The sequence below is a fragment of the Rhinopithecus bieti genome, unplaced genomic scaffold (assembly GCF_001698545.2).
Source record: "Rhinopithecus bieti isolate Rb0 unplaced genomic scaffold, ASM169854v2 scaffold_9899, whole genome shotgun sequence".
Classification (NCBI taxonomy): Eukaryota; Metazoa; Chordata; class Mammalia; order Primates; family Cercopithecidae; genus Rhinopithecus; species Rhinopithecus bieti.
This window is the reverse complement of record NW_016806979.1, coordinates 1698391-1711319: the sequence shown is the minus strand read 5'-3', so window position 1 is coordinate 1711319 and position 12929 is coordinate 1698391. Positions and strand designations below refer to the sequence as shown.

The following is a 12929-nucleotide window of genomic DNA, read 5'->3' as shown; positions in this document are numbered from 1 at the left end:
CCTTCCCCTTCTCCTTCCCCTTCTTCTTCCCCTTCGCCTTCTCCTTCCCCTTCCCCCTCCCCTTCTCCTTCCCCTTCCCCTCCCCTTTCCCTTTCTCCTTCCCCTGCCCCTCCTCCTTCCCTTTCTCCTTTCTCTTCCCCTTTCTCTTCCCCTTCCCTTTCTCCTTCCCTTTCTTTCCTTTTCTTTTCCTTTCTTTTCCTTTTTTTGCATCAGGGTCTCACTCTGTCACCCAGGCTGGGGTACAGTGATACAATCATACCTGGGACCACAAGTGCACACGGCTAATTTTTGTGTTTGTTGTAGAGACAAGGTTTCGCCATGTTGGCCAGGCTGGTCTCAGACTCCTGGGCTCAAGTGATTCCCCGGCCTTGGCTTCCCGAAGTGTTGGAATTACAGGCGTGAGCCACTGTGCCCGGCCCCACTAAAAGCTTTTCCATAGTCTTTTACCTTCCCTCCTTTTCCTTCCTGCTGCCTGGAATGCAGATGCAATGACTGGAGCTCCTGCTGCTGCTATGGAACCATCCTTGACATCTCCCTTTCAGTCACACCCCTCAGCCAATCTGTCAGGAAATTCTGTTGAGTCCATGTTCAGATATCCACAGCTTGGACCACCTCTCCCCAATGTCTGTGTCTCCACCGCGATCCAGGTTATCTCACCTCTCTCCGGAATCATAATGTTCTCCTCACTTCTGCCCTGGCCTCCCCATGGTCTGTTCCCACCCAGCAACCGGAAAGTGAGACCATGTCAGCCTCTGCTCAAACCCACCCTTAACCCAGGTCCTCACAGGGACCCTGCAGGATGCACCCTGCCTCCCCTCGGGCCCTCCCAGCACCCCCTAGCTCACTGCCTGGCAGCCCCACTCCTGCTGGTGGGCCTACAAAAGTTCTGTAGCATTCGCTGAGGAACAAATGAGACCTGGACCCCAGGGATGGAGGCCGTGGAGGGGCTGGGGGGCACCATGGGGAGGTGGGGGCACCGTGGAGATGGGGGGTGCTGCCCTAGCCCAGCTGCCTGCCCACCACCCATTGAGCAAGCCTCTGGTATTTAAGCCGCTGTTTGATTTAGGGCCCAATGAACGAAGCCAGCCAATAGCAATCTCTCAGTGCTACCCTCTCCATTTTATAGATGGGGAAACTGAGGCTCAGAGAGGCAACGCAGTGTGCTCAAGGCCACAAGACTTCTAGGTGTGGACCTGGGCTGCATGCAGGGTGAAGGTTATCATGACCCCCAAGCTCAGGGCACCCCAGGGATGCAGCTCTGACCCCTGCCCTGAGAATGGGACACCCCAGCTCTTTCTCCTTTTTTTTTTTTTTTTGAGACGGGGTCTCGCTCTGTCGCCCCTGCAAGTGGAGACGAGGATATCTCGGCTACACTGCAAGCTCTTCCGGCCTCCCAGGTTTACGCCATTCTTCCTGCCCTCAGCCTCCGAGTAGCTGGGACTACAGGCCGTCCGCCACCGACGCCCGGGCTAGTTTTGTATTTTTTTAGTAGAGACGGGGTTCACCGTGCGCAGCCAGATGGTCTCGATCTCCTGACCTCGTGATCCGCCCCTGCTTCTATCAATCATGCGATTTCATCCTCGAAAGTTGATTTGATTTAATTTTGAATGTTGATTCAGCTCATGTCATTACTATGTTCTACTGATTTCCAACGATGTCAATCCGGAAATCAAACTCGCCTATCCCAAAGTGGCTGGGATTACTCTAGGCTTGAGAGAGACCACCGCGGCCCGGAGCCTTTTTTCTTTATATTTATGTATGACGGCTGCCTTGAGGGAATTTTTTTTTTGAGACGGAGTCTCACTTTGTTGCTGGAATGCGATGGCGAGACCTCGGCTCACTGCAACCTCTGCTTCCTGGGTTCAAGCGATTCTCCTGCTTCAGCCTCCTGAGCAGCTGGGATTACAGGCGCCCGCCACCACGCCTGGACAATTTTTGTATTTTTAGTAGAGATGGGGTTTCACCATGTTGACCAGGCTGGTCTCCAACTCCTGACCTCTGGTGATCTGCCGGCCTCAGCCTCCCAAAGTGCAGGGATTAGAGGCGTGAGCCACCGCGCCCGGCCAAACACCCCAACTCTTTCTGTTGCATTGAGTCCAGCACTGTGCCCTGAGGGACTGGCCCCGGGCACATTTTCAGCCACATTAGGGAAAAGAGGACGTAAAGCTCACACTAACCACTGCACACCCGACTCCAGGCTGGCCTGGTGCAATGCCCTGGGGGTCTCCAAGAGGGGCAGGGCTGGTCCCCACCCACCACCTCCCCTCATCTGGTCTTGGCGTGTGGAGCCCTTGGCTGGTTTCCAGGCAGTGGTGGGCAACACCGCAGACGTGTGTTCCCCAGGGCGGGGCCCCTGAGAGCTGGGGTGGTTCAGACCCCGTCCCCACTCCGGGAGCAACGTCAGGGTGGGGCGGGGCTGGACGGACAATGTGACCTTTGCAATGTCCCGGGTCAGGAACTGCAGATGATAGTCACGGCCGCCAGGAGGAACCCTCCTTTGAATCTTCCACCACCGTGGTGTAACTCGTGAGGGTGGGAGCGTTCAACAAGATAAAAAGCCTGCTTTCGTCTCCATTTTGTTCCCCTTTTCTAAAAATTCCAGACACAAGGGGAGAGCTGCCCAAACACAGAGGTGGAGAGGTGCCTGTCCAGACACAGGGACACAGGCAGCTCGGGGAGTGACCACTTGGGCCCCAGAGAAACTCACAAGTGGCCACCCCTCCTGTTTGGAGCTGAAGGCAGATCCTCTGGGAAGCCTGGGGGTAGGGAAGGACCAGTGGGCAGCACCCCTACTTCCTCCCCAGCCCCTCAAGGGGACGCTGCCGTTCCACAGCTGGTCCACCCAGCCCCAGGAAGGGGGAGGCTCCCCAGGGCAGTAGCCCAAAGAGCAGGGGTCTCCCCGAGAAGGTGCACCCCAGACAGGGCTTGTCCAGATACCACTAGGCTGGGGGCCCTGCTCCGGGGGGTTGGCGTGGCTGGAACCTCAGATGGTCCCATCCTGTGGGGGTTTCCTGGGCCGCTTTGCTGCTCCCAACTGTGGAAGGTTCTCTTGCCTTCCCTTCCCTGCTGTTAGAAGCACCTGAGCCCCTCCAGGCAGCCCCCAGGGCCCGAGTGACGAATCACTGACTTCTTGCCAGGCTGCGGGACAGGGTCGTGATGCAGGGTGGCAGGGGGATGTGGGCTGGGAGTCCCAGGGCACAGCTGGGCTGTCTCCAGGCTCCCCATCCAGCAGCTGCGCCCCACACACACACCGGGCTCCCTGCACCCCGAGGCTGCCCGCAGCCGGCAGGGCAGGTCGGTGGGCCCCGGGGAGGAATGCAGGAATGCGGCGTGCCCAGGCGAGGGGCCCTGCGCCCGCCCAAGAGGCTTTCCAGCTGCGCAGGGGCCGGGGCGGATGGAGCCGGGGTAATTAAAGCTGGTGACAGCCGAGGAGGGATAGAGACAGGAACACAGGTGGGATCCCAGGCCCCTCCACTTGCTCCCCGGGCAGAGGGCTGAAGCAGCCCCCAGGAGAGTGCCACATTCATGGGGGCAGGAAGAGAAGGCTGCAGGGGCGCTGGGTGTCAGCGGACAGCGAGGTCTAGGAGAGGCCAGCTCTCGGCTGCACAAGGCAGGCAGAGTCACCATGTGCCGGGCCTGGCCGGGCCCTCCCAGTTCCCACTCAGACACCCAGACGCTGGTCTCATCTAGGCCATCACATGGTCAGGAATGGCGTCTGCCTTTGACAGGTGAGGACCCAGGTTCTGTAGGATCTCTGCTCTGAAAGAAGGCAGGTGGTGCTGCCCCAGCGGGAGGACAGCAGTTCCAGACCTGACAAGGCTCTAGGCTTCAGCTTCCTCATCTCTCCCGAGCCCAGGTTGACATCCCTTCCCCACCTTCCACAGCCAGGAGACTGGACAAGTGTCTTCACTGGAGCCTTGTTTCCTCATCTGTCCCTCCCGTGGCTGTGGCAATAAATTAAATGAAGACCACAAAGGACCTGGCACACAGTAGGTGCTTAATCAATGCAGAACCCCTGCCCGCCCTTCCCCTGGAAGCAGCCACGCTTCCCTCCACCACCTCCTCTCCATGGTCATCAAACACTCGTGACAGGCCGGCCTCCCCCTGCTGAGACCCTGAGAGGTCCAGGCCTCTGCTCCTCGTCCCGGTCTCTGCCACGCCTGGTGTCATGAGGGTGAAACAGGCCCTAGGGGGGTAGCAGGCATGTTCAGGACTGGCTTCCTGTGATGGCCACCAGCGTTAGTAGTGTTGTTACTGCTGCCTGGACACACACGGACACCTCACAGAGCGATGCAACATGTGGGTGAAGTTTTCAGATAAAATCGGAGATTGAACAGAATTCCAGTGGGGTGCTGAGCTCCAAACCCATGGCACATGCAGGGCCCATCAGGGCTGGGGCTGATGACCAGGGTCAGGGAGATCCCAGGGCCCTCTAGCTCTCTCCCAGCCTCCTGATGTGGAGGAGAGGGAACTCCCGCTCACTCCCAGAGAGAAGGGAGTCCACACACTGCATCTGAGCTGGCGAGCAGCCTAGGGTGGTCCTGGTGTCAGGCCGAGGTCACAGAGACAAAGGCTAGGGAGGTGGGTACAGACAGCCTCCACTTTCACTGTGGCCCCTTCCTCTGAGGCCAGGCCAGGGATGCTTCTGCCCCACAGCTCCAGCCCACCTGCCAGGCCTGTCCGTCCTTGGATGAGGGCAGGGAGAGGTGGGGTGGCCAATGGCAAGTAGAGTCTTCAAAAGTGCACGGTGGCCCTTCCACGCCCTTTGCTTCTTAGCTCCCAACCCTCTGCCAGGCTTTCTCCCTTTCCCATGCTCCCGCACAGCCAAGTATCCAGCTCTCAGCATCTCACAGGGATGGGTGGCAGCCAGGAGCAGCAGCAGACGCTTGTGGAGAGATGAGATGCCCTCAGCTCCCAGGCCCCAGGAAGCTGCCCCACCATTCCTGGGGGCTCCAGCCCCGAACAGGGGGTCTTGAAAGGGACCTCTTGTGTGGTGAGTGCCCCCTGAGGGCTGAGCCACAAGGTCACCTTGATTTCTCAGCGGACGGAGGCTGAGCTGACTAGGGTTCCAGGCTGGGTGTGGGAGGGTCACCCCAACAGACGATGCCCAAGAGGTGTCCGGCCCTGGCTTTCCACAAGGAAGAACCAGTCCCCTGTGCCATCTGCAGGGCCTGCCACACAATCTGGGGAGCCAGTGCAGGAGGAGAATTCCTGGCCACTTGTTTAGAAGGCAGGAAAAGGTCCGGGCATGGCGGCTCACACCTGTAATCCCAGCACTTTGGGAGACCGAGGCACGTGGATCACCTGAGGTCAGGAGTTTAAGACCAGTCCAAACAACATGGAGAAACCCCGTCTCTACCAAAATTACAAAAAAAAAATTAGCCGGGCGTGGTGGTGCATGCCTGTAATCCCAGCTACTCGGGAGGCTGAGGCAGGAGAATCGCTGGAGCCCAGATCACGCCTTTGCTCTCCAGCCTGGGCAACAGTAGCAAAACAAGGCAGGAAAAGGCTCCGTGGAGGTGCCGGCAGGGGAGGCGTTTCCTTTTCCTTCACAGTCACACGATTTGCCGGGGTGTTTATTTGCTATTTAATGTCCTTCTAAAATAAAGAAAAATGTTAAATTTTAAATTATTGGCCGGGCGCAGTGGCTCACACCTATAATCCCAGCACTTTGAGAGGCCGAGGCAGGTGGATCACGAGGTCAGGAGTTTGAGACCAGCCTGGCCAACATGGTGAAACCCCGTCTCTATTAAAAATACAAAAATTAGCTGGGTGTGGTGGTGCACTCCTGTAGTCCCAGCTACTTGGGAGGCTGTGGCAGGAGAATGGCGTGAACCCGGGAGGCGGAACTTGCAGTGAGCCGAGATTCGGCCACTGCACTCCAGCCTGGGCAACAGAGCGAGACTCTGCCTCAAACAATAGCAACAACAACAACAACAACAAAAAACCCCACAAGGTCAGAGGTAAAATGATTAAGAATTTCAGGACAGCCTTGGCCACAGGCCCCTCCAATTCCAGGCCCTGGGCGACTGCACTCCCCACCACCCATGCAGCCGGTCTGTTTCTCGGTAAAGACTTTTCTAGAAGTGTCGGCTATGGGTCAAGGCTCGGGACAGCAGCCAAGAGAAGACTTGGGGGACGGCTGGAAGAGGCACCTGCTGAGCTTTGGGAAGTTCCCTCGCGGGTGATGTGGGGGCTTCCCTGCCAAGCCGCAGGGACCACGTAGCTGTGAGGACCTTCTTCTGCCAAGAATCATGCATGGCTTCTGCCACTGTGTGGGACAGAACCCTGTGACCAGGAATGGGGTCTCCTGGCAGGCAGTGCACCCCACGATGCCCCCCAGGAAGCCAAGTTTGTGACTCCTCCCATCAAGGAAGCCCTGTGGTCAGGGCCAGGACCCTTCCTCTTCTTGGTGATGCCAGCACAGCCCTGGCTTGCAAGGACTTGATGTGTGCATTCGCCTGACCGGGAGTCAGGCGACTGGTGTGTCCTGGACACCTGCAAACCAGGCAGATGCTTCTTCACCGGGAACTCCAGCCCCGGTGGGGCTGGGGCTGGCCTCCCACCTGTTTGGTAGCAGCAACATCACCTCAGCCAGCACTCTAGTACGTGACAAAGTCGTGCAGAGCTGGCAGGGAAGGTACAGGAAGACCCTATGGTCCCAGGTTCCCAGAATTCTGTTTGAGGGAGATGGGGTCGCTCCTAGCAGAGGTGGGGGGCATGGGAAGCCGAGCTGTTTTTCCTCGAACATCTGCTGAAAGTTTTCTGAACACTTTCATACCTTGTTATAAGATCAGAGCTTGTCAGCTGAAAACGAAGGACAGTTACTATTTCAGGAGGTGGCCAGGGTGGCTGCTGAGGCCTCCGACCTCCCTCCTGCAGAGGGCACAGGCTGAGTGGGTCCCCACACTGGCCCTGTCTGGCCCTGTCTGCACCAGTGATCTGAGGACCCCGCCACCGTCAGGAGAGAACTCTGAGTCCGAGAAACCAAAGTTGACTTAAGAGGTGAAAAACACGATGAGGAGGAAGAGATGAGAGTCACCTCCTCCTCCTAATCCCTGCACCCCGGCCCCACGGCCCCTTCATCCTCACCACCCTGCAGGCTGCCGGCGAGAGGGAGGAGGGAGCCAGGTGCAGCCCCTCTGCGAGAAAGCCAGACCGCCCCCAGGCAGGCCCTTCATGTCTTTGCCTTCTTATCTTCATCTCACAGAGGCAGCTGGGCTCAGCATAGTCCCCCCAAGGAGGCTGAGGTGGGGACCCCTGGGGAGACGTCCTCGGGCCCTGCAGCAGGGTGAGGGGCTGGAGGCAGGCTGTGAACAAAGACCAGGTAAGGAGATAAATCAGCTACTCGATCACATTTCCTGCCCTGAAAGCTCCTGTAAAACACGAGAGAAAATTGACCTGTCAGGGGGATAGATGGGCCCAGATAGTGGCCGCTCGCCCCCCGAGCCAGCTTCCCTCCACCCATCCCACCTGCACAGAGCACCCCAGCCCGGCCTGGGCAACCCAGGCCCGGGGAGAGGTGGCCCCCATCCAGGTCTCCTGCGGGGGCTCCGCTCCCAGCCCCCGCCTTTTGCATGCCCCTGACGGACGGACGAGGCCCAGCTGCTCAAGCCCGTCAGGCTATAAAACGGATGGAGACCAGGGGCGGTGTCAGCAGACAGCTAGAGTACCTTTTAAAAAATGTAATCTCTTTTTATTTCCCTCCCCTGCCCTCCCTCCTCCCTCGGACCATAACCTCCCCGCCACCCCTCCCCGCTTCCTTTGCGGCCATGACCTTGGTGCAAAGACCTTGGTGTGGGGCGGCCAGAGGCTTTAAGGACGCCCTCCTCACCTTGAGAAGCGTCGGACTCAGCCAAGCAGCCCGTGGGGGTTGGGAGAGAGGGAAGCCGAACCGATGTGAACGGGTTGCACCCCCTCCAAGGTGACCCCACCACCTGCAACTCCCCCAGCACTGGGGTGGCCTGGGAATTGCAGACGGGGCCGCTGCCTGAGGAACAGGACAGGAGGCCTCTGCAGCCGGCTCCTCCAGATGACAGAGGGGCACCTCTGGCCTCCCGGGGCCGCGCAGAGCCAGGCTGGCCTCTGGCTCAAATGTTCTTCACCCAATCCCGCCACAGAGCCTCCGCTCTCTCTCAGCCCATCTTATGCCTGAGGCCAGGAAGGCCGGCAGGCTCGAGAGATTGCCCAGTGTCCTGTCAGTCGACACCATGCAGGGCCTGGGACCCCAGCTCTGCCTGGTCCCCATGCTCAGGCCCCGCCAGCCCCAGAGCACTGCGTTACAGCCACGGCCTGCAGGGGCCATGCTGTGACGGCTGCTCCTCAAGCAGAGGGCTCCCAGCCGCTGCCAGCCAGAGGCATCAGGCCACCTCAGGGAAATCCCTTCTCCAATGCCTCTTTGGCCACACGGGGAGCCCCCGAGTGTCCCCCGCCCCCAGGATCTCCGCTGGACAAGAGGCTGTAGCAGCCGACTGGGCAAAATGCATATTCTTCAGCTTCCCTCAGGCTCAGCTGGAAAGGAAGGCGCTGAGAGAGGGGAGGTGGCCTGCAAGCTCACTCAGGCCTCCCCAGCCGCCTGACGCTGCCTCCACGGCCCACGGGCTGACCAGCTGGCCCCATGGGACAACTGAGTCCACCCACTGGCACACGCCGGAGTCTGACCAGTACCCAGGCCCGACCAGCCGGCCCTTCCCCTCCATCCCCTCCTGAACAATGGCTCTTTTAGCACATGGTCAAGAGGTCACTGGCTTGCAGGAGCAGGCAAATGACTGACAGGGCCTGAAGGAGAGGGAAGGAGACTGGAGCTCCAGCCCAGGGGTGGCGGGCAGCCAAGGAGGGCAGCCACATACTGTCCTTAGGGCTGGGGGCTGAAAGAGGGTCCCTGAGGGTTGGGAGAGTGGGGAGGACCCAGGGTCTGGGGTGGTGACAAGGCACGGGTTGAGGAGCATTGCACAGGGCAGGGCTGGGTTGCACCCACGCTCTCCCCAGCACCTGGCAGCTCCCCCAGGCTGAGGCCTCTGGGGCCCCAGAGCTGCCCAGGTCTCCTCAGCTTCCCGGCCTCAGCCTCCCCTCACCCTGCCTGCCCTGCCCCAGGTGTCACTCCCTCTCCTGGGACCTCCCAGACCATCCTCTAGGCCCCACACGTGGCACCCACTCTCCTGCCCCAGGATCCTCCCCAGGTGTTGCCTGGAGTGAAGACGGTTCTAAGCAGCCTCGCCATCCACCTGGAAGCACATGCTGGGGTCCGGAGCCTCCCCTGAGGGTCTGGTGCGGGGAGCAGTAAGAGTTGAGGGTATATCCTTGTCTCTTACATGTGTGTTTACACATGTACACACATGTACTCACATGCACACACCTGCCCCCGTCAGTCTGCTGTCCCAGACCCTCACACTGGGGCTGAGGGTGTGCTTGGCTGTGAGGGGAAGGGGGGACTGTCTTGCAGCTGCATGGGCTCTTCCAGTCTGGGGTGCTGTGCGAGGGATGGAGGCTACAGGGGCTGGAGCACAGGCAAGCAGCAACGCAGAGCCGTAGCCCTGCAGGAACCGGCTGGAGGGGGTCCGTCTGCCTCGGCTGCCTTCTCCGTCCTCCCTCACTGCTGCTCCTACAGCCCCTGGCAGGGCAGGTGGCCTAGGGACCCTGAAGGGCAGCCCCTCAGGACTGGTCTGCACACCCTGCACGGGTCAGCCCCACCCCCTGGGTCCTGTCCTGTGCAGGTCCTCTTGCTGTGTGGGTGAGACATCCCGAAAGGCAGAATGGGGCAGATTTGCTTTCTTCTGTTTTACTGTTTAAGCTTCGTCATGCCAGCCCTGGCTCCCTGGCCCTGAGCCCTGGAGGGGCCCTGGCTCCTGCCTCAGGGTCCCCCCCACCCCACCGCTCAGCCCAATTCTGTACCCTCTGTTTATCCATTGCCACTGGGTTTATAGTCTCTGGCCACTGACCCTGGCCAGGTGGCCCCCGGTGTTCTGCCCAGGACACCTGTCTGAGGGTCCCCTCCACATCCCAGCCCTTCCTCCTCCTCCACTCTGCCTGAAATCCATGATATTAACTACTCAGTCCCGTGCGGCCCAGGTGCAGACTTATGTAGGGCAGGCCTGGGCTCCCCAGGGCCCAGCTGACGGGGAAAAGCAGGTTACAGTCACCACGCCTCAGGGCTGGGCACATTTATAGAAGCAGCCAGGAACTGTGTACCGACTCTGGGATTTCAAGGCCTCCCCAGCATGGTCAGGGTGATCCGTGCTTGAATAAGTGAGTCATGCCCAGTGTCACTTCAAAGCCCTGAGTTCCAGGGACTCACTCTACGCCTGCAAAGGGTGGTATGAAGAATAGGCATCAGGCTGCGCGGTGGCTCACGCCTGGAATCCCAGAACTTTGGGAGGCTGAGGTAGATGGATCACCTGAGGTCAGGAGTTCGAGACCAGCCTGGCCAACATGGTGAAACCCTATCTCTACTAAAAATACAAAAATTAGCCAGGCATGGTGGTGGGCACCTTTAATCCCAGCTACTCGGATGGCATGAGAATGGTTTGAAGCCGGGAGGTGGAGGTCGCAGTTAGCTGAGACTGTGCTACTGCACTCCAGCCTGGGTGTCAGAGTGAGACTCCATCTCAAAAAAAAGAAAAAAAAAAAGGATGGGCTTCAAACATACCCCTGAGTAGTCCCCCATTCTGATGTGTTTTCATACAACTTTATTTTTCCATATCTCCAAAAAATTAAGTTTTCTAACTTGAATGGAACAAAGAGAAACTCATGAAGCCAGCAAGGTTAGGTGCCCACGCGTGGACTGGCATATTCCGGGGCACCTGTCTGGGGGTGTGGATAGAGTACGGAACCATCTGGAGGTAAACATGTCATGGGGACTTAGGGTCTTGGGAACAACCAAGTCCCTTGCTGTCCCTGGCTAGGCCCTGGTCTTGCCACACCTGGGAAAGCCCGTGGCTCCTGTTCCTCTCACCCCTCCGGACTGGCTCCCCGGAGCCTGCCCCCTGGACGGCCCCTCATGGGGGCTCCCTGCCTGCCTTCCCCTGACCCCATTCCCCTGTGGAGCCGGACAGGGCCGCCTGCAGCTCTGTCTTCCGAAACACACCTCTCTCTCCCACAAAATAGTTTAATGCAATTTAATGGCTTGAAGTTGATGTAAAAATTACAGGCGTGTGCGGGTGGGGTGGGGTGGGGGCCTCATAAGAAATCCTTTTGAAAATATAATTGAGTTAATGGAGCCATAACTATGTCTCATTTTGGGGTAATTGGCCTGCTTTTGTCACCCTGTCCATTTACATACTCCTGTTTTCTTTTTGCTATTGATTTTTTCTTTATAAAGTGGGCCACTTTACTGCAATTTTTAAAGCCCCAGTGATGAATAAAACCTCATCTTCCCACTCATTAAGACACAAGAATTAGCCGGGCTCAGGGCCCAGCCAGTCAATTTGCTTAACAATCCCAGGCTGGCCGTGTTTTGGTGGAGACCAGGGGCTGCCTGCGGCAAGAGGGGCTAGAGCCGCTGCCAGAAGGTGGCCCCAGGCGAGCGGTCCCCCTTAGGGGAGGAGTCTGCTGCCTCCGCCTGCCCCGGGACCTTGACCTTGGGACACCCCTCCTCTCCCCCATCTCCCTCCCTTGCTAAAGGTTTCAGCAGCCTTGGACCCCTCGGAGTCGACCTTACTGCGGCTGTGATCCAGAGGCCCCACCCACCTGCCTTTCACTGCAGATCAAGGTCACACTTCCTTTAGAAAATATTTTTGTAATTATAAAATCCATGCACACACAAAGTAAATGAAGCCAATGGCACAATGGGATTTAAAGCAAAAAGTAGCAACCCTTCCCACCGCAGGCTCCAGAGAGACACGTATGAACGGCTGGCTCCTTGTTCCCCCTCCCAGGCACTCTGTGCACGCAGAGAGGTCAATTTCACACACATCAAACCCTCACACAATTCGAATCCTGCCGCACCCGCCACTCGCAACTTGGCTTTTAGTTTAATTTCATTTACTGTCACATGGACATCTTCCATAGCAGTACCGAGACCCACACGTCATTTTTCATGACTTTGTAGTATTTCTCTGCCTGTCCACACTGTAGTGTATTTGGAGTCACCAGCTGCCCAAGGGCTCTAGGGGATTAAAGAGTTTCCCAGAGCCAGCTGGGCACGGTGGCTCACGCCTGTAACCCCAGCACTTTGAGAAGCCGAGACGGGTGGATCATGAGGTCAGCAGATCGAAACCATCCTGGTTAACACGGCAAAACCCTGTCTCTATTAAAAATACAATAAATTAGCCAGGCGTGGTGGCAGGCACCTGTAGTCCCAGCTACTCTGGAGCCTGAGGCAGGAAAATGGCGTGAACCCAGGAGGCGGAGCTTGCAGTGAGCGGAGATCATGCCACTGAACTCCAGCCTGGGCGACAGAGGGAGACTCCATCTCAAAAAAAAAAAAAAGAGTTTCCCAGGGCCTGGGATTTTTAGTACTAATACCAGGATCGCCCTGGGCAAACTGGGATGGTTGGCAGCTTGTATGTATTTGGCCAGTTGTACTGTTGGACATTTATGTTGATTCTAATTTTTCAACATAACAAAATGTCACTGCAAAGGACATCTCTGTTCATGTAGCTTTGTGACCTTATGCAAGTATATCTGTAAGATAAAATTCCTAGAAGAACAAATTGCCAGGTGAAAGCTATGCAGATTTCAAATTCTGATTGATATTGCCAACTGGCCCAGCAAATGTGTGCCAATGTGCACATCCCTCCCACCCAGTGATGAGAACCGGCCTGTTTCCCTGCATCTATGGCAAAGCAGGATATTGTCTGTCATTTTGACCCTTGTCATCTGATAGATGACAAACAGAATCTTGGATTTTAATTTTAATTGGCTTTATTGAGATATACTTTATTTATTTTTATTTTTTTATTTTTTTATTTTTATTTTTATTTTTTTTTTTT

General features: G+C 57.4%; 1 long non-coding RNA gene and 1 pseudogene across 1 annotated transcript in view; both read right to left on the bottom strand.

Moving 5' to 3' along the window:
• LOC108534296 (putative uncharacterized protein encoded by LINC00482) overlaps nucleotides 1-357 on the bottom strand; it is a 3870-nt pseudogene extending 3513 nt beyond the window's left edge.
• A 6601-nt stretch (nucleotides 358-6958) lies between these two features.
• LOC108534266 (TMEM105 long non-coding RNA) overlaps nucleotides 6959-12929 on the bottom strand; it is a 28843-nt gene continuing 22872 nt past the window's right edge. The window contains exons 2-3 of the long non-coding RNA XR_014485097.1: nucleotides 7792-7850; nucleotides 6959-7376 (exon numbers count right to left, since the gene is read on the bottom strand). This is a non-coding gene — a long non-coding RNA (TMEM105 long non-coding RNA). The remainder of the gene's footprint in view (nucleotides 7377-7791; nucleotides 7851-12929) is intronic.